The sequence below is a fragment of the Macrotis lagotis genome, chromosome 1 (assembly GCF_037893015.1).
Source record: "Macrotis lagotis isolate mMagLag1 chromosome 1, bilby.v1.9.chrom.fasta, whole genome shotgun sequence".
Classification (NCBI taxonomy): domain Eukaryota; kingdom Metazoa; phylum Chordata; class Mammalia; order Peramelemorphia; family Peramelidae; genus Macrotis; species Macrotis lagotis.
Window position 1 is genome coordinate 75,056,396 of NC_133658.1, and position 18,806 is coordinate 75,075,201.

At 35.3% G+C, this 18,806-nt stretch overlaps 1 pseudogene; it reads right to left on the minus strand.

The window, feature by feature from the left end:
- Positions 1 to 10,415: 10,415 nt before the first annotated feature.
- LOC141513566 (emerin-like) lies at positions 10,416 to 11,226 on the minus strand (annotated as a pseudogene).
- Positions 11,227 to 18,806: the final 7,580 nt, after the last annotated feature.

Consider the following 18,806-nt stretch of genomic DNA (forward strand, 5'->3'; position numbering starts at 1 on the left):
CATCCCCAAGGCATAATTACCAACCATTCCTTTTTAATCTTGTACAAAGTATAGGAATTTAATTGTTAAATATATATTCTATCTATCTATCTATCTACCTATCTATCTATCTATCATCTACTTTCTTTCCATTTTTCATGAGCCTAGATGATACTACTTAGTTTGTTGCAGTGATTTACATTAAAAGAAATCAGTTTAGTAGAAAGAACATTGGATTTGGAGTCTCAGGTTATGGGAATTCCAGTAGTCCCTTTCTCACCTACTAATTCCATGACCATGGGAAAATCTCAACCTCTCTTAATTTCATTTTTCATATCTGAAAAATGATTATAATTATTCATACGTTCCTCTCATGGTTGTTGTGAGAACAAATGAGATGAGGTATATAAAGTAAACTCTAAAATGCTAATTTTTCTTGTTGCTGTTATTGTTATTCTTATTATTGTATCCTCCTTGGCTCCAGAAAAGGGTTAGACATAAATTTTTAGTAAATCTTCATTAATTTCTTATGAGACTTCTACAGATAATTGTTGCATAGTTCATCATTGTGATCTAAACCACACATCACTTTATTAATCAATAAATTTTTATTAAGCATCTAATATGTGCCAGTCATTATTCTATTTTTTAATATTTTATTATTCTACAGTTATATGTGAAAACAATTTTAATGTCCATTTTCAAAACTCTTAGCTCCAGATTCTCTTCTTCTTTCCCTCTCTACCCATTGAGAAAGCTAGGAATTTGATAGGAGTTATAAATATGTAGTTGTGTGAAGTGTTTTCATAATTGGTATGTTATGAAAGAAAACATAGATCCTACCAAAAAAAAAAAACCCAAAAGCTTCAAGAAAAAAAATGTTAACAACAGAAATAAAAACTTTCTTCAATGTTTCAATGTGGATTTAAACATATCAGTTTTTTCTCTGGGAATGGATAACTTTCTTAAACATGAGCCCTTCAGTATTTTCTTGGGTCAATAAATTGTTTTAAAAAAGATACATCATTCACACTTGATTATCTTAAAATACTGCTGTTACTTTGTCCATATTACATTTCACTTTACTTGTAAGTTCATGTAAATTTTTTTCAGGTTTTTCGAAAGCATACTGTTCATCATTTCATATACCAAGATAGCATTCTATCAAGATCACATACCACAATTTCTTTAACCATTCCCCGACTGATGGACATTCTTTCAATTTCCAATGATTTGCCACCAGAAAAGAGTTGGTTTAATTATTCTTGCACATATAAGTCCTTTCTTTTTGTGTTTTTCATCTTTTTTTGGAATACAGACTTAGTAATGGCATTACTTGAACAATGTGCATGCATGATTTTACAGTCTTTTGGGACATACAAATTGCTCTACACACACACACACACACACAGAGAGAGAGAGAGAGAGAGAGAGAGAGAGAGAGAGAGAGAGTCATTCTAACTGCCCTAAAAATGAGAGAGTTCATATTATTTACCAATATCTAGGGACATAAATATCTCAATATCATTAAGTCCTCTATGATTTCCCTTTCCTGTTTAATTTTTTTTCTTTTTTTGGTGTAACACTGGATTTCATTCTGGAGAAAGATAAAAGCTTACATAAGATAGACTCTCTAGCTTCATTGAATGTATCTCTCAGATTGGGAATGAGATATAAGTTATTTCAACGCAGAAAGATATTATGATAATGGAAGAAGTGACTTTGGAATCAATAGACTAGGGTTCAAATATTCTGGTACTTCTTAACCCCGTGAGCTTAAGTAAGTCTCTTCCATCCTCTGAGACTAAACTATTTCTTAGTTGAAATAAAAAGGATAAACTAGATCAGTGGATCTCAACATATTTTTAATGTTCTTTGATTAATTTTTAATTACATGCAAAGAGCATTTTTCAAAATCCATCTTTTTTTAAGCTTTTGAGTTCCACATGCTTCTATTTCCCTCCCTTTTCTTACCCTACAGTGAGCAATCTGATATATGTTACATGAGTATAATCATGGATTCCACATATTCATATTAGTCTTGTTGTGAAAGAAAAATCCGAAATAAAGGTAAGAAAAGCATGAGTAAAAGAAAGGAAAAAAGAAACATAAAATAAGTTTTAACAAGTGAAAATATCATGCTTTGGTCTTCATGCAGACTTCATAGTATTTTTCCCCTGGATGATCCTTTCCCCTAGAGATCCTTTTAAATTGTCCTTGATCCCTGATTTACTGCAAGAAGCTAAATTGGTGATAGTTGATCATCCCACAATGTTGCTTTTAATGTTTACAATATTCTCCTAATTTGCTTTGTTTCAGTCAGGATCAGTTCATACAAGTCTTGCTAAGCTTTTATGAAATTCAGCCACTCAAAATTTCTTACAGAGCAATAGTACTCCATCACATTCGTATTCTATAATTTGTGCAGTTATTCCTCAAGTACTGGGTATCCCCTCACTTTCAATTTTTTTTATCATTACAAAGAACTGCTATAAATACTTTTGTACATGTGGGATCTTTTCCCCATTCTTAGGATATATTTTAGAATACAGTCCTATTAGAGGCATTGCTTCAACAAGAGATATGCACAGTTTTATTGACCTTGCAGCAGAGTTCCATATTGCTTTCCAGAATGGAAATTGCACCAACAGTGCACTAGAGTCCAAGTTTTCCCAAATCCCCTCTAGCACTGATAAATTTCCTTTATTTGTAATTTTAGAAAATTTGATGGGTAAGGGGTGGTACCTCAGTTTATTCTTAGTGAATAATATGGTTTTTTTTCCATTTCATCTTTATCTTTTTATGCATCTCTTGAGTCGTGTGTTTGAGAATTGAATTTTCTGTTCAGCTCTGGTCTTTGAATCAAGAAAGTTTTAAAAGTCCCTTATTTCATTGAAAATCCATCTTTTACCTGAAAGGATATGCACAATTTTGCATAGTAGTTGGTTAATATTGTAATACAAACTATTTTGACCTCCAGAAATCACATTCCACATCCTATAATCTATTAATCCTGTAGCTGTCAAGACCTGTGTAATCCTGTCTCATTCTAACTGCCCTAACAATGAGAAAGTTCATATTATTTACCAATAACTAGGGACATAGATATTTCAATATCATTAAGTCCATTCCATTCAATGGTATTGGAATTGCTTCTTCTGGCAAATTACAATATTTTCTCCTTGATCTATTAATTTTTGTATTTCATTACAAAATTCCTTATAATTTTCATGTTGATATCTTTTTCAGGAGGTGATGAAAAGATTCTTTTAATGACTACTTTACCCTAGTATACCTTGAAAGACTGATCAATCTATATTTTTTCACATGGCTTTTAGTAAGTTCAACAATTCTTAAATTTACTATCTGGGTCACCAGGTCATTTGTTTTTCCAATGAAGTAGCTTATATATTCTTAAATTTTAATTTTTAAAAAAATTTTGCCTGGTTGATTTTTGATATCTCATAATGATATTAGGTTTCATTTGTTAAATTCTAATTTTCAAAGAATTATTTTCCTCTGTTTTTGTATCTCTTTTTTCCATTTGACCAATTGTATTTTTATGAATTCTATGCTTTCTTTTTTTCATTTGTCCTATTGTATTATTAAAGAGTTGTTTTCTTCAGTCCATTTTTGTGTTTCCTGTTCCAAGCTGTTGAATTTTCTTTGCATACCTCTCATTTCTTTTCCCAATACTTTTAAATTTTTAAATTTATTTTCATCTGAATTGTGGACTTGGCTTCATTGTTAGCAGCTTTTTCACTGTGTTGGTATCTCTGAGTCTAGACATACCTGTTATGTTGTGGATCTGTCTCCTATGCAGGAACTGGAGGCCTGTCATTTTTCCTATGGTGTCACTCACCTGCTGAACCAGTTCTACGGGCATCAGTTGATTACCTGGGCTGAAACTAAGAGATTCTTGTTGCCTTCCTTGTCCCTGCCTGCACTGGGTCATATTACCTTTGTAACCAAATTGGATATATCTTCCTTGAAGTCCTTCCAAGATATGCTAAACTGGAAAATGCTCCATTATATCTTTTGTGAATTCTGTCACTCCAATATTTGTATAGAAGTTTGATTGTTTCTGAGGGGAAATCAATTTCTGATTTCTCCCTGCCAGCTTGGCTTCTCCTCTCTATTATCCCTTTTATAAATCTCTTGAATCTAATAATTGAATATCACATTTTCAGTTCATCTCTGGTCTTTTCATCAGGAAAGTTTGAAAATTCTCTATTTCACCAAATAGTGATCTTTTCACCTGAAATAATAGGTTCAGTTTTGATTGGTGGTAGATTCTTTGTTTTACTCCAAGCTCATTTGCCTTCTGGAATATCATTTTCCAAGTCCTTTTTAAGGTAGAAGCTGCTAAACCTTGTATTAACCTGACTGTGACTGGAATAATTGGGTTATTTCATTCTGCCATCTTGTAACATGTTCTCCTTAATTTTTGAACTCTGTAATTTGACAATAATATTCCTGGGAGTTTTCATTTTGTGATCTCTTTCAGAGGGTGATGGATGGAATGTTCTAGGTAGAGTAAAGATGGCAATATGAAACTAGAATGCTCTGGGAAGTTTTCCACAGACAATGATAATGAAATCTCTACACAGACATTAAAGCTACAGATCTCACTAAACAAAAAAACAAGACTGAAACAGCTTTTCAACTGCAGACTTCAAGGAGTGTCATCACTAAATTTTTGTTTCTTTGGGGGAAAATGTCAAGTAAAGTCCTGTGAGGTGGGAGGGTAGGAAAGGACTATACAAAGAGAAGGCTAGGCATTAGTGGTTAAACAACACAAGGTGAAGAGGCAACAACATTTTATTATAGTAGAGGGAAAGAAAGGAGGGTTTGAACACTGAGTACTACTCAATAGATTTGACTCAGAGAGAGAATAACATTCATTCCCAAAATGGTTTAAGAATCTATCCTACTGGGGGCGGCTAGGTGGCACAGTGGATAGACCACTGGCCTTGGAGTCAGGAGTACCTGGGTTCAAATCCGACCTCAGACACTTAATAATTACCTAGCTGTGTGGCCTTGGGAAAGCCACTTAACCTCATTGCCTGGCAAAAAAAATAATCTATCCTACCCTACAGGGAAGTAACAGGGGAAAGGGAATGAAAAGGAAAGAAAGGATTGATAAAATGAAGGGTAACTTTTTTTAAAATTTTTAATTAATTAATTAATTGATTTTTATCCATATGCACATGTATATTTTTAAGATGCAAAATTTCATTCCAGACTCCTTTCCCACCTCTCTCCCCTCTCAGGTGAACAGTCAGGTTAGCATTGTACATAAATATTTTGATAAACATGTTTCCATATTAGTCATTTTAGTTGTGAAGAATTAAAATTAAGGGAAAGGGACTTCTGGCCAAGATGGCACAGAGAAGACAGGCACTATGCTAAGGTCTCCTGGTTTCCCCTTAGACATAATAGGAAAGATACCTCTTAACAGAAATCTGATCAACAAAACCCAGAAAGAGAAACTAGGAGAAGAATATCTACCAAAAGTTCTGACTCTGGGAAACATGAGTGAGCCAAGGGTAGAGAGTAAAGAGCTAGTGAGGGGCAGGGACGAGAACTGGACTAATGTAAGATCAACCATGAAGGCTCTGACTGTGGGAGCCAGGTCCAAGGCTGCGGAGTCTTTGGCCTTGGGAATGAAGGTCTGGGGAACCACAGTGGGCCTGGAGGGAAATCTCCATCACAGAGAGGTGCAGAGTGTGGCTGGACATTGAACTGCTCAGCTCAGGGCTGTGAACTCCATACTTTCAGCAGAGTCCTCTTCCCAGAACAAACAAAGTAACAGCCCTGCCCCCACCTCAGACTCAGGCAAAGGTAGCAGAGCTCCCTCAAAGGAATAGGGAGATTATCATTCTTGCCCCAAGAACCAGCCCACATTGTTCAAGGATAATTCAGGCCCAGTTGCTCACCCCACTTCAGACCTTAGGAGAGGGCATTAAATGAATGTTACAGACACTAAAGAGAAAGCAAACAGCATCCCCGACTGGCCATCCCACTTGGAATGACTCAATCCAGCCAGCAAAGCCCCTAGAGGTTTCAGAACCAAGCCTCTGTGAGCCAGCCTCTCCCCCAACACAAGATCCTAGGAAAATGAACAAAGACTAGCCAAAGGGGGAGCTCCATAGAAAACTACTATGAAAGAACAAATTTTAACCTAGAGAAATCTAGAATTTCTGAGGAGAAAAAGAATTAGTCTCCAGTTCAGAAAGACTTCCTAGAAGAAATCAGGAAGGAGTTTAAAAATCAATTTGAAAAATTGGGAAGAGAAACTCAAGAAAAAATGAACACCTTGCAAGAGAAAATTAACATCTCACAACAAGAAAAACAAATCCTTGCAAAATACAATTGGACAAATACAAAAAAGAAAATAATTCTCTCAAAACTCCAATGGCTGTAATAGCCAAATTCCAGAACCCTCAAATGAAAGGGAGTATATTGTAAAAAGCAAAAAGAAAACAGTTCAAATACAAAGGGAACACAATCATACTAACACACAAGGTCTATCAGTCTCAACTTTGAAGGATCTGAAGAACTGGAATAACATTATTTTCAAGAGCTAAGGACCTGAGATTACAACTCAGAATGTACCTTGCAAGATTAAGCACATAATGTCAGGGAAAAAGATGGATGTTCATTGAAATATTGGATGTCCAGAATTTCCAGATCCAAAGAACAGAACTGAACAGAGAATTCAATTACAAATACACAACTGAAAAAGTTACATAAAATGGTAAATGAAAAGGGGGACTGAAAAATCAAAACTGATTAAAACAAATGTTGGTCTCTAAAGGGGAAGATATAATCATTTTAACTTATTAGAACTTTACTTCTCTGAGGATAATTAGAGAATAGAATACAAATGAAGAGAATGAACCTAAGGGATGTGGGTTTAATTGGGTCTTGTCTCTCAACTGAAGAGATCCAAGATCACATCACTATGTTTGAGATAAAAACTCTGGAAAAAGCTGGAGTGTTAACTTTAACTTAAGTATCTCATTACACTCTGGCTTTAATCACAAGGTGGTAAGCACTTTGCCTAAGGAGGGCATCATAAGCTGCAAGGTCCTGAGACAATGTCTCTATTATGTTACAATCATTTGTAAAGTTCTCAGTGAGACCTTCAGAGCTTCCCAGTACTTAGAGATATTCAAGATACTTTCAGTTAACTAGATCAGCATACTTACTTAACAAAGGGTTAAGTACTCTGAATAGAGGAGAGTAAGGTGGGAGAGACAAAGGGCTAAGAAATAGAGAGTGGATCAGTGGAATAGACTAGATAAAATAGCAAGAAATATTCATAGTAATCTACTGTTTGATAAACATAAAGAGTCCAGCTTTTGGGATAAAAAAATCACTCTTCAATAAAAACTGTTCTGAAAATTGTAAGTTAGTATGGCAGAAACTTGGATTGGACAAACACATCACAACCTATGTCAAAATAAGATAAAAATGGACACAGAATTTAGACATAAAAGAAAATCGTATAAGAAATCTAGGAGATCAATGAATAGTTTAAATATCAGATCTATGGAAGGAGAAGTTGATGGTCAAGGAAGAGATGGAGAACATCATTTAAAATAAGCTAGACAATTTTGATTGCATTAAATTAAAAAAAAACTTTTTTCAAAGACAAAACCACTGTAACCAAGATCAAAAGAAATGTAGTAAATTGGGCAACAATTTTAACAACTAGCATTTCTGACAAGGACTCATTTCGAAAATAGACAACTGAGTCAAATTTATAAAAAAAATAAGCCATTCTCCAATTGACAAATGGTCAAAGGATATGCTGAGGTAATTTACAGATGAAGAAATCAAAATGAGCCATAGTCATAAGAGAAATTGCTCCAAATCATCATTAATTAGAGAAATGTAAAGTAAAGCATCTCTGAGGTACCATTTCAAACCTCTCAGACTGGGCAATATGACCAGAAAGGAAAATGATCAGTATTGAAAGGGATGTGGGAAATCTGGAACACTAATGCATTGTTGGTGGGGCTGTGAACTCATCCAGCTTTTCTGGAGAGCAATTTAGAATTACTGCCAAAGGCAATAAAAATGTGCATACCCTTTGGTCCAGCAATACCACTATTAGGTCTACACCCTGAAGAGATGATGAAAAAGGGTAAAAACCATGACTTGTACAAAAACCAGGAGGGGTGGGAATTCAGAGAAGACTCAAGGGATTTTCATGAACTGATGCTGAGCAAGAAGAGCAGAACCAGAAGAAAATTATACACCCTAACAGCAACATGGGGGTGATGATCAACCTTAATGGACTTCTTCATTTCATAAGTGCAGCCATCATGTGCAATTTGGGGGTATCTGCAATGGAGAATTCTATCTGCATTCAGATAAAGAGTTGTGGAGCTTGAACAAAGACCAAAGACTATTACCTTTAATTTAAAAAAATACATGCATATTTCCAAGTTACAAAAGTTCCCTATACCCTCCCCTCATCAGGGAACAGTCACATTAGCATTTTATATACATATTTTATTAAACATTTAAAAATAATAATTTTTAGTATGAGGAAATAGGATTGAAAGAGATATATGAGTTAATTTTTATAAAATATCCATCACATTTGGGAGGATTGTTTTATTTTCTTCTGTGTGCTTTGTTTTGTTTTGTTTTGTTTTTATTCCTCTGGTTGGGGATAATATGGTCAAAAACTAGTCAGATATAGTTGTCCTAGCTCTCTGAACTGTAGAGAAAAGCTGCTTCCATCAAGGATGTTCATCATATAATGGTCTAGATGTGTACAATGTTATTTTGGTTCTACTCCCTTCACTCAGCATCAGATCCTGTAAGTCATTTCATGCTTCTCTAGAGTCTGAACATTTATGGTTTCTTAAAATAATAATATTCCATAGTATTCATGAACCATAACTTATTTTGCCATTCCCTGTTTGATGGGCATCCCCTCAATTTCCAATTTCTGTATACTGCTTAAGAAGCGGAATAATGAACCAGTAGATTAGGAGAGTTACAAAAAAAAAGCTGTAGATTATAGTAATCTATTGTTTAATAAACTGAAAGACATTAACTTTTTGGAAAGAGCTTACTGTTCAACAAATTTTCTTGCGAAAATGGAAAATAGTATGGTCACAATTAGGCATAGATCCACATTTCACATCTTTTAACAAAATAAGGTCAAAATGGGTACAGAATGTAGACATAAGGATAATATCATACACCAATTTCCAGGTGAACAAATACTTTACCTGTCAGATCTGTGGAAAAAAGAGAAATTTATAACCAAAAAGAAATAGAGTACATTATAATTTTCAAAATGGATGATTTTGACTATATTAAATTTAAAAGTTTTTGCACTAAAAGAAATGCTGTCCAGATTAGAAAATAAAAGGAAACTGGGAAACAATCTTCACAGCTAGAATTTATGATAAAGGTTTATTTCTAAAGTATACAGAGAATTTTATCCAATTTATATTCTTACAATTTATTCTCCAATTGATAATTAATCAACGGCAGAATTCTTCCTTTTTTTATAGTTCTGGGTTTTTTTTTGCAAGGCAGTGGGGTTAAGTGGCTTGCCCAAGGCCACACAGTTAAGTAATTATTAAGTGTCTGAGTCCTGATTTGAACTCAGGTACTCCTGACTTCAGGGCCAGTGCTCTATCCACTGCACCATCTAGCCGCCCCTAATTCTTCCTTTATTTATTTTTTTTGAAAAATAAACAAATCCTTTTATTCATGAAGGATATGAGAATAAATTCAAAGGCAAGATAGTTGATACTGTGGGTTCAATGTCACTTCTCCAGCAAGTCTGAGGCCCAAGGGGAGGGTGAGTGGCCTTGCCCTCGGCTAGAAAGCAGGGATGCAGGTAGAACAATGGCATCACTGGGACAGGAGAAGGCATATCAGGTGACATGGAGTAGTTAGGTCACTAAGAAAGGTGTCAAGAAGTGAAGCCCTGAAGAACATGATGGTGTTTGGACCCCAATCTCCCTGACTCCAGGAGTGAGTTCCCAGGGGAAATCTCAGAAAGCTAGGCTAGGGGCTAGAGCACTGTTTTGTTCAAGGACATTGTTCCTAGAAAACCGTCCCCCTGCCCTCATGTGTCTGCCCAAAAGTGATGATGGTGGGGTGGGGAGGGCAATTCTTTTTCTAGAGACAAACATTAATTAAACAACCAACCCAATAAAAGGCTTATAATACAGCCAAACAACAAGGCACTATAGGTAGGACCTGGAGAAACTAACTGGGCCACAGAGGTGCTCTCCCCTGGACCTCTAGCAAACAAAAACAGGAAGATATCCCTGCATTCCCTGCCCAATTCACCCCAGAAGAGAAGCTATAAAACAAGGGTAAGAGGCAGAGAAGGTCAAAATGGGGGGGGGGGGTGCGCTCTGCCTCCTCCTCCCAGGGCCCAGAAGCAGCCCTCAGTGCTGGAGACTGAAGGGGTTGTCATTATCGGCCTGCATGAAATAGTAGAAGAAGGCCAGAAATAGGGCAAACCCAATGAAGAGAAGGAACTGGATCCAAAGGGGCACCATTCTGTAATTCTTTCTGAGATCAGCCCCAGTGCTTTGCTTGGGTCTAATGGCCGGGTGGGCTACCACCTCGGGAGGGAGGCAATGCCAACTGAAGCTTGAGGTAGTCAAGGGAACTGGGGTGGAAGTAGTAAAGGAAGAAGAAACCACAAGACTGGAAGAGAAGACCAAGTCAGGGTTCGATTCAGAGCTTGGCTCCATAGTGAGAAAGACTTTGTTAGGTCTTGTTGTCCTGGTGGAAGTAAGCCTGGTCACTAGCCATGTTCTCCTCCTCCTCATTTTCTCTTATCCAGGGGCGCCTGTGGTGGGTGGATGTCCTGGCACTGTCACTGCTGTAGCTTGTCCTGGATAGGGGCTCTAGGAAGCTGGTCCTGGCCTTGGCTACTGGCACGGTGGTAGTATCCACGTCCCCATACGTCTTGGTGGTTGAATAACTGTCTTCTTAGTAATTGTCATAGTCCATGTCTTCCATGTTGCCCTCTTTATCCTTTTCTGTTTCAGCTTCACCTTCAATGGCTTCTGTATACTGGTAAGAAGAGCTGCCAGGCCTGAGGTTCAGCTTGGTTCTCTGGCTTTCATATTCATAGATTTTCTTCTCATAGAGTTTGGGGGTCGTAACCACAATGGGCCCCTGGGGGATATTGTAGAGCTTGAACATCCGGATCAGCTCCTGGTCGGAGAGGCAGCAGTAGTCCTCCATGGGGGGCCTAGGGGGAGGCCTCAGCCTGGTGGCAGGGCCTACCAGAACAGGAATGGAGGCTGGAGGCAGGGCAGGGGGTCATCAGGGGTCGGGGCCCAGCTCCAAGAGGACTCCTCAGCCTGCGAACCCCAATGACGGTGTGGCGAGAAGCTAATTCTTCCTTTATTTAAAGAAATAATTTATTTATTTTGAGTTTTACAATTTCCACCCTAAACTTGTTTCCCTCCCCTACCCCCCACAGAAGGCTGTCTATTAGTCTTCACATTGTTTTCATGGTGTACTTTGATCTAAGTTGAATGTGATGAAAAAGAATTCATGTCCTTAAGGAAGAAAAATAAAGTATAAGAGATAGCAAATTTATATAATAAGATAACCAGTTTTTTTTTTTTTCCTGAATTAAAGGTCTTTGGTCTTTGTTAAACTCCACAATTCTTTCTCTGGATACAGATGGTATTCTCCATCACAGATAGCCCAAAATTGTTTCTGATTGTTGCACTGATGGAATGAGCAAGTCCATCAAGGTTGATCATCATTCCCATGTTGCTGTCAGGGTGTACTATGCTTTTCTAATTCTGCTCATCTCACTCAGTATCAGTTCATGCAAATCCTTCCAGGCTTCCCTTAATTCCCATCCCTCCTTGTTTCTAGTAGAACAATAGTGTTCGATGACATACATATTCCACAATTTATACAGCCATTCCCCAATTGAAGGTCATTCACTCAAATTCCAATTCTTTGCGCCCCCCCCCCCCCCCCAAACAGGGCTGCTATGAATATTTTTGTATAAGTCATATTTTTACCCTTTTTCATCATCTCTTTAAGTATGTATAGACCCAGTAGTGGTATTGCTGGATCAAAGGGCATGCACATTTTTGTTGCCTTTTGGGGGCAATTCCTAATTGCTCTTCAGAAAGGTTGGATGAGTTCACAGTTCTACCAACAATGTATTAGTGTCCCAGATTTCTCGCATCCCTTTGTCAGAAATACTAGTTGTAAAAATTCATTCTCAATTTGCTATGTTTCTTTTGATTTTGCTTACAGTAGTTTTGTCTGTGCAAAAGTTTTTTTAATTTAATGTAATCAAAATTATGTAGTTTGTTTTTAATGATGTTCTCCATCTCTTCCTGGGACATAAATTGTTTCACTTTCCATAGATCTGACAGGTAAATTATTTCCAAATGAAGAAATTAACACTACATATCATCATGAAAAAATAATTCAAATGATAAATGATTAGAGAAATGTAAATTAAAACAATAATGATTTACCACCTCACACCTATCAGAATGGCTAAAATTGCAAAAAGGTGTTGGAGTGGTTGTGGGGGGGATTAGCATATTAATGAACTGTTGGTGGAGTTGTGATCTAATACAACCATTCTGGAGTGCCATATGTAACTATCCCCAAAGAACAATAAAAATGATTATATCTTTTAACCTAATGATATTAATACTAGTCCTATATATATATATATATAAGAAATCATGCACAATGGGACAAGTCCCACATATTCCAAAATATCAACACTTTTTCTAGGGACAAATGTTTGGAAATTGAGGTGATACTCATCATCTGGAGAATGGCTAAGCAAGGTATGATATATAAATCTTATAGAATACTTTTTTCTATTAGAAACCATGAATAGTCAGACTCAAGAGAATGGAAAGAATTATAGGAAGTGATACTGAACTAAGGGAGTAGAACCAAGAACCAAGAGAATATTTTCCACATTAAATATGACATTATAGTTTGTCAACTTTGATGAATATTGCTCTTCTTAGCAGTTCAGAAATTTAGAACAACCCTCAGAGAAGTCTTATGGACAATGCTATTCACATCCTGTTGCTGAAAATGGAAACAAAACAACAGAAAAAACAAACTACAGTATCTGAATGAACACTACGTTCACTTTTGAAAAATTTCTTTTATATTTTCCTTCCTATCCCATGCTTTTCTTTCTTTGTTCTTAGTCCTAATTCCTCAAAGGGAAAATGTTAATATGTAAACATGCTAAATACACATGGACATGTATATTATTCACTAAACAGTTCACTGCTGAGGGGAGTAAGGTGGGAAAGGTGGGTGGAAGGAAATTTTACAAACTATAAATATGAATGTTGAAAAATTTTATGAGATGTAATTGGAAAAGTAAAATAAAATATAAATTGACAAAAGAAAAAAATTGTTGATGGGTGAATACTTTCAATTTCTATTTTACCCTCTGTTCCTAGAAATAAGGACAGACTTTTTTGATAATTTCCTGAAAGAAGGTGTCTAGGCTATTTTTTTAATCATGGTTTTTAAATAGTACAGTATTTTTAAAATTCTCTTTCATAGACCTATTTTCCAGATCATTTGATTTTCTATTTTTTTCATTCTTTTGATTTTGTTTTATTGTTTCTTCATTTGTCACAAAATCAAGGGTTTCCATTTGCTTAAATCTAATTTTTAATGGATTATTTTTGGAGAGCTTTTGTTCCTCCTTTTCCTTTTCATCAGTTCTAATATTTTAAGGATTTCTTTTTTCTTCTCTGAATTTTTATTCCTCTTTTGACATTTAACAAATAATGCATTACTAATTTATAAACATGTTTATCAAAATATTTATGTATAATGCTAACCATGACTGGTCGCTGCTGAGGGCAAGGGACAATGGAAGGAAATTTTGTATACATATGAAAATAGATAAATAAATTTAAAAAAGAAAAGATTTGGCTTTTCATGATTTTCTTCTCCTCATTTACTTTTTTGAGCTCCTCATCATTTAACTTAGATTATTCTAAGGTGTTATTTTTTTCATTATTTTTGTGTCACATTTACAAAACTGTTGAAAATTATTCATGATTTTCTTGTATCACTCTTATTTGTCTGACCAATTTTTCTTTTGCTTCTTTTACTTGATTTTCAAAATTCTGTTTGAACTCTTCCATGACTTAAAAACAATTCATATTTTTCCTGGAGACTTTGTTTGTAAGAAACTCTTCTTCTGAGTATGTGTTTAGATTTTTCTCTTTATCATTGTATCTTCCTAGGATGAGATTTTTTTTTCTGCTGTTCATCCATTTTCCTATTCTATGACTTGACTTTAACTCTTTGTTAAACTGTTTCAAGTATCTTGGGTTTTTTATACTGTTTTCAGAGAAATTTATGGGAACCTGCAAGTTTTCCATTCTTCTAAGGGGTAATAATCCAAGGAAACATGTTTACACTTTCCTGTCCTGTGCTCTCATTTGTGAGTGACCACAAGCCCTCTATTCCATCCTGGAACTGTGAAGAGGGTCTTTGGTACAGTACAGTAACAAACTGGGGTGTGCTGGCTCTATTTGTACTGGGATAGACACTCAAAATTGCAACCTGAGTGCCAATATGAGCAAAAAAATAGAATTCTTGGCTAGCAAAAAGAATTTTGTAATCTCCTGACTAGAGATATTCAATGCTCTTACCATCTATTGTTCCAGAGCTACAGACATAGCTATTGCAGCAGCTGATTTAGTGGCTCCCATGTCTTGTTCCTCATTGCTTCTTCTATGGCATGGGTCACTGGTCTGTCACAGAGGTCTAATAGACTTTTCCTACTGACTTTGTCATTGGAGTCTTGGGACTGAGAGGTCTGGAAACTTCCACTGCTGCCACTGATTCAGTCTCACTAAGACCTGTTCCTGGTTTATTGAGCTTGCATCTGTGCTGGCACAGTCGATGCTGCACTATACTCCCCTATTACTTTGGTACAGCAGACATTTTCTTCATCCCTTCTAATTTGTCTTGGGATGAAAAATTGTTTCATAACATAATTTTGTGAGTTCTACAATTAAAATTTGTTTAGAGTCATCATTTTAAAGTATTTAGGTATTTAGTGGGTTTGGGGAAGATCTCAGGAAAGTTAGCCTCTAACAATCATCATTTAGTCCCTGATATCAATGAGATTATAATCTAAAAGAGAAGACAATATAGAAAACATATTTGCAAAGAAACCATATACAGGCTAAATAAAATTTAACTAATAGAGTTCAGACAATGGGAATAAAAAGAATTGGGGTAGGAATTGTGCAGAAGGAAAAATTTAATTTAGGTTTAGTGAAAAACAAAAATGTGAGTAGTCAAAGAATGAGAGTGTTTTAAATATTGAAGAAAGCCAAAAAATTGTCAAGCCGCAAAGAGATGGAAGATCTATTTCACGGAACAGACAGGAAGCCAGTTATAAAGATTTTACTTATTTTTGAGTTTTACAATTTTCCCCCCCTAATCTTAGTTCCCTCCCCCCACCCCCACAGAAGTCAATTTGCCAGTCATTACATTGTTTCCATGGTATACACTGATCCAAATTGAATGTGATGAGAGAGAAATCATATCCTAAAGGAAGAAACAAAAAGTATAATAAATTGCAAGATCAAATAATAAGCTATCAGTTCATTTTCTAAATTAAAGGCAATAGTCCTTTATCTTTGTTCAAACTCCACAGTTCTTTCTCTGGATACAGATGGTACTCTCCATTGCAAACAGCCTGAAATTGTCCATACTGATGGAATGAGTGAGTCCATCAAGGTTGATCATCACTCCCATGTTGCTTTTAAGGTGTACAATGTTTTTCTGGTTCTTCTTGTCTCACTCAGGATCTGTTCATCCCTCCAGGCATCCCTAAATTCCCATCCCTCCTGGTTTCTAATAGAACAATAGTGTCCCATGACATACATAAACCACAGAGTGCTATGCCATTCTCCAATTGAAGGACACTTGATTACCAATTCTTTACCACCAAAAACAGGGCTACTATGAATATTTTTGTACACGTCATGTTTTTACCTTTTTTCATCATCTCTTCAGGGTACAGACCCAATAGTGCTATTGCTAGATCAAAGGTTTTTTTGTTGCCCTTTGGGCATAATTCCAAACTGCTTTCCAGAAAGTTTGGATGAGTTCACAGCTCCACCAAAAATGCATTAGTGTCCCAGCTTTCCCACAACCCTTCCAACAATGATCATTATCCTTTATGGTCATATTGGACAGTCTGAGAGTTTTGAGGTGGTACCTCAGAGAAGCTTTAATTTTCATTTCTTTAATAAGTAATAATTTAGAGCAAGTTTTCATATGACTATGGATTGCTTTGATCTCCTCATCTGTAAATTACCTTTGCATATCCTTTGACCATTTGTTAATTGGATAATGGCTTCTTTTAAAATTTGACTCAGTTATCTGTATATTTTAGAAATGAGTCCTTTGTCAGAAATATTAGTTATAAAGAAGATTGTTTCCCAGTTTATTACATTTCTTTTTATCTTGGTTATAGTGGTTTTGTCTGTGCAAAAGCCTTTTAATTTAATGTAGTCAAAATCATCTAGTTTGTTTTTAGTGATGTTCTCTATTGCTTCCTTAGTCAGAAACTAGTTCCCTTTCCATAGATCTGACATGTAAACTAGTCCTCAGTCTTCTAGTTTGCTTATAGTATTTTTTTTAATGTCTAAATCCTGGAATAGGATTCCTAAATTAATCTATCTTGGTATAGGTTGTGAGGTGGTTGTCTAATCTAATTTCTTCCATTCTAGCTTCTAGTTTAGCCAGCAGTTGTTATTGAAGAGCGAGTTTTTATCTCAATAGCTGGACTCTTTGGGTTTGTCAAATGGTAGATTATTATAATCATTTCTTGCTATTGCACCTAGTCTATTCCACTGGTCCACCACTCTATTTCTTAGCCAATACCAGACAGTTTTGATAGCTGATGCTTTATAATATAATTTTAGATCAGGTAGGGCTAAGCAACCTTTATTTGCAATTTTTTCCTTTGAATCCCTGGAAATTCTTGACTTTTTATTTCTTTATAAGAATTTACTTATAACTTTTTCTAACTCTTTAAAGTAATTTTTTTTTTTAATTTTGATTGGTAGGGCACTGAACAGGTAGTTTAGTCTTGGTAGAAATGTCATTTTTATTATATTAGCCCAACCTAACCATGAGCAGTTGAGGATTGACCAGTTGTTTAAATCTGATTTTATTTGTGTGAGCAGTGTTTTGTAATTGTTTTCAAAAAATTTTGAGTTGCCTTGGCAAAGAGACTCCTTTATATATTTTCTGAGGTTACTTTGAATGAGATTTCTCTTTCTAGCACTTTCTGCTGCATCTTGCAAGTCATATATAGAAAAGTGGAGGATATATGAGGGATAATTTTATATTCTGCATCTTTGCTAAAATTGCTAATCATTTCCAGCAGTGTTTTGAATGATTTCTTAGGATTCTCTAGGTATACCATCATGTCATCTGCAAAAATATGAGTTTTGTCTCTTCCTTCCCAATTCTAATTCCTTCAGTTTCTTTTTCTTCTCTTATTAATGAAGCTAACATTTCTAATATGATGTTGAATTGTGTATCCTTGTTTCACACCTGATCTTATTGGGAATGCCTCTAGCCTCTCCCCATTGAATATAATGCTTGTTGATGGTTTCAGATAGATACTGCTTCTTCTTTTTTTTCCTCTACTGCTCATTATTCTTAGGAACAGTCCATTTATTCCCACACTTTCTAGTGTGTTTTAGTAGGAATGGGTGCTGTTTTTTTGTCAAAAGCTTTTTCAACATCTATTGATATAATCATATAATTTCTGGTAGGTATGTTATTGATATAATTAATTATACTAACAGTTTTCCTAATATTGAACCAGTCCTGCATTCCAGGGATAAGTCCTACTCGGTCATAATGTATTATCCTCGTGTTAACTTGCTCGAATCATTTATATTACACTTTATTTAAGATTTTTGCAGCTATATAAGTCTATCATTTTCTTTCTCTGTTTTAACTCTTCCTGATTTAGGTAACAGTACCATATTGGTGTCATAGAAAGAGTTAGGCAGAGTTCCCTCTTCCCCTATTTTTCCAAAGAGTTTATATAGAATTGAAACCAATTATTCCTTCAATATTTGGAAGAATTCACTTGTGAATCCATCAGGCCCTGGAGACTTTTTCTTAGGGAGTTCAATGAAGACTTGCTGAATATCTTTTTCTGAGAAAGGGTTACTCTTCATTTAACCTGGGCAACTTATATTTTTGTAAATATTCATCCATTTCACTTAGAATGTCAAATTTATTGGCATAGAGTTGGGCAAATTAATTCAGAATTATTACTTTAATTTCCTCCCCACTGGTGGTGACTTCATAATTTCATTTATGATACTAGCAATCTGGTTTTCTTCTTTCTTTTTTATAATCAAATTGACCAGAGTATTTATCAGTTTTATTGTTTTTTTCATAAAACCATCTCTTGGTTTTTTATTAATTCAATAGTCTTTTAAATTTTTTTTAAATTTCTCCTTTAGTTTTTAGAATTCCCAATTTAGTATCTAATTGTGGGTTTTTAATCTGTTCTTTCTGTAATTTTTTTAGTTGCTTATTTTGTTCATTGATTTCCCCTGTCTCTAATTTATACATGTAAGCATTTAAAGATATATAATATATCCTCTGACAGCCGCTGTGAGTGAATCCTATAGGTTTTGGTATTTTGTTTAATTATTGTCATTATCTAGGATAAAATAAATAGTTCTTTTTGTAATTTGTTACTTGATTCACTCGTTCTTAAAAGGTTATCTTATGAGGTT